Genomic DNA, 3,345 nt, shown 5'->3' with positions numbered 1-3,345 from the left:
GCCCCTCTCGCCCCACCGGACAGCTAGCCGGGGCAGATCGGGGGGGAGTGTGGCACCAGAGACTTCGGGAAACTACTTCTGGATGTGCTGACATCAAACAGGTGCTGTGCCATAGCATGCAATAAATCAGTTTGTGTGCATGGCATCGAGCAGAACCCAGGCAGAATCAGGGAGAGCTGAAAAGCTTCTAATTACATCTGAACTGCCTGTTACAGGGGGGATTCTGTACTTCAGTGGAAGCCTGGGAACCAGAGGAGAGGCCTGAAACTACAGAAACCAAATCATGAACCATCTTCTCTTTTTCAGACAACTTGCAGGACACAGAAAGATGATGCTGGAGTTGGGATTCAGAGACTAAAGGGCACCTGCTCTGCCTCAGTGTTATCATCACTGCAGCTGCAGGATGTCTGGGGGTCCTTTGAAGCAGGTGAGGCTTAGGGAAATGCACAGAGCTGTATCATACAGTTATACCATAAAGCATCCATGCCAACAGCAGAGAATGCAGAGACACAAGAGATGATGGGTTTTTCCCTGTCAGCCTGAGGAATTCACAGGAATCTCCCTTTTTCCCAGCTTCCCTACAGCATCAGTGTACAGACATCACCGTGCTTTGGAGGATCCTCAAAAGCCTCCCTTTACAGTGAGCAGAGAAACTGGCATTTCTCTGGAAGTGACCACAATCCCCCTTGGCAGTGCAGCTGTAACTGCAATCTTATTTTGGGGAAGTCAAATACCAGTCTCATCTCTAAAAGCATCTTCACTCACTTTACAGAGTGCCTCAGGAAGGGTAAAGAGGGGCTTTAACACAAGCACACACTCCCCTCAGCCATGCTGTTAAATGCCAGGATGCAATCCAGAGACTTACCTTCTCCACCCGGAAAGAGAGTTGTCTGGCTGATGCTTCTACAGAGGGGTGAATGAACTCACAGGTAATGATTGTTTCTATTATCTTCTCTTCCGTTCCTTTTTCCCCAATTAAAGCTTTACACAACACATAATCCTGCACCTCCTGCATGCAAGAGTCACATGTCACCAGTGGGTGGTGGCAGGACACCCAGAAGATGCCATGCATTGGCTCAGCACCCACCACCCACCACGGGCCCTATTCCTGCCACACCTAGAGTCACTGCCCCCTTTTCTTCCTGTGATGCAGCTTATTTATTCTGTGCTCAATTGTCTGTACACTGCACCCCAATAACCACAAAAGGCACTTGTGAGAAACTCCCTCCCTTCACATGGCTTTTGTTTTACTCCATGCTTACCCCAGATAAAGCACTTGGCACTTGTTTAATTCACTTTCTTTTTGGGTTCCTAGTCTAAGTGTAACTTATTTCTCTGCCTTTCTTTGCTGACTAAGCATGCTTGCCCCAAAAGAGCAGTATTTCCTTCCACCCCTACTTTGGGATCAGCACTGGGTTTTGGTAGCTGTGGAATCACAATAAAGCCTTAGCTGGTCTGGGGGTGGCCAGCAGGGAAAGCAACTGGTGCTGCCACAGAAACGTGTGGTCTTAAACCAGTTTTGTGAAGGCCCCTGCTCATTTCCCCAGGCAAATGTCAAGGGACTGTGGAGCAAGCCCAGGGGAGGGGATCTGACGGTTCCCCAGGCTCAGCCCCTGGGGGGGACCTCACCTGTGTGATGTTGGAGAAGCCTCGCAGCACCATGTCCACAGACTCGCCTGGCTGCAGTTTCATCGACGATGTCTCCAGCCCAAACGTGGAGGCAGCACGTTTGGGGCTCTGGGAATCATCTTTGGGGCTACTGAGGGCTGAGACACTCTTGCCCTCCGCCTTAGGTGGGCTGTAGCATTCCATGCTCCAGAAGAGCCCATGGATATAGGGGCCCCTATTTGTTAGTTTGAACTGACGAACACAGGGAACGAAGCTAGAATAGAAGGCAGGATGAGAATAGTATGGGAGCAGCTATTTCCCTGGTCATCAGATTGCTCCCAGTGAGCATCCTGAGGTGTTAATAGTTTGGAGAAGGTCTTCATTTCCAGCTCTTAACATGGACCTGAAATAGTGTCTGATAGGCTGCCCTTCTGATGTCATTATTGCAAAGAGACATATGTTTATAATGGTAATGTAGCATTTTCCAGGTGAGGCTAACAGGGCATAGTGTTTTCCTCCAAAATGTTTGTTCTGGGGTGATCCATACTGTTGCTGTATTTTGTATTAATCTGTGTCCAAAACTGTAACTGAATCTTTGAGATCCTGCACTTGGGGACCTTGTGTCTGGGGGTATGATTGCAGGTATTTCTAAAAGCCGGCTCAGAGGCTCTGGATGACCCCAGCAAGCTGATAAAAATTGTCTGCCTGCTCCAGGACAGGAAACCAGGGCAGCAGGGCCTCTCTTGTTCATATCAGCCTTGGCTTTGCACTGGTAGCCATTTGTAGAAACCTCATTTTGCAATTAGAAAAGGTTTGGAAGTGAACTTAGCAAACTCTGCTGGCAGTGAAAAATTGAGCAAGGTCCTGGGCAGAGCAGGGCAGCAGCAGAGCCCATGAATAGTGTGAGGAAGCGGCAGTGCAGACCCCACACAAACCAGACAGTTTCCATCTGCCTCTGGAACTGCTCTGTGGGTTCCTGCTTTCCTGGTGGAGATTGCCACCCTCCTGTCTCTTTGATCCCGGGGCCCCTGCATGCCATTTTGGAAGGGAAGGGTGTGATGCCATCTTCCCTTGGTCCCTCAGCCACACAGAGGGACCGCCTCATCCGGGCACCATTTTGGGAACCTTTTGTTCTGGGGGAGCCTGCCATCATCACTTGAGCCTTACTTGATCAAGTGAGGACATCAATGTATTAGAACTAAAGACAATTCAGTGGCAATTTAGCAACTGGCTTCCCTGTGTCAGTGGCTTTTGAGGGTGTCTAACAACTCTCAACTGGCCATCGCATGTTTCTAAAGGAATCTGTTGCCACTGGACATGAAATGAGTACACAGAAGCTTGGTAAGTTCAAAAGAGAAAAAGACCAAGTTTTATTAAAACATCTGGTATTTATAGAATTCTAAAGGTCACAGTGGACTGGAGGATGGAATTACCACCTCTCCAACCACACTGGTCCAAAGATCGATCAATCAATCAATCAATCACTTCTCTCCACCCACAGAGAAATATGTAAACTACTCTATACATGAAATGGTGTAGGAACTCTGACTCTCAAATATGTAAACATTATCGAAGGCTAAAGAAGTTTTATGAGAACTTTAATACTTTTAAACATCAGGGCAACAAATCTGTGTCTTCAGGGAAAGAGTCAGGGCTTTGGACACTGAAGAAGATCTTGCCTGAATGACGGCAGCAAAACTGCTTCTTGTGGCGACAGGAGGAGAGGTGGGAGTGATC

The sequence above is a fragment of the Lonchura striata genome, chromosome 13 (assembly GCF_046129695.1).
Source record: "Lonchura striata isolate bLonStr1 chromosome 13, bLonStr1.mat, whole genome shotgun sequence".
In the NCBI taxonomy this organism is placed as follows: Eukaryota; Metazoa; Chordata; class Aves; order Passeriformes; family Estrildidae; genus Lonchura; species Lonchura striata.
This window is presented reverse-complemented; position numbering follows the sequence as displayed.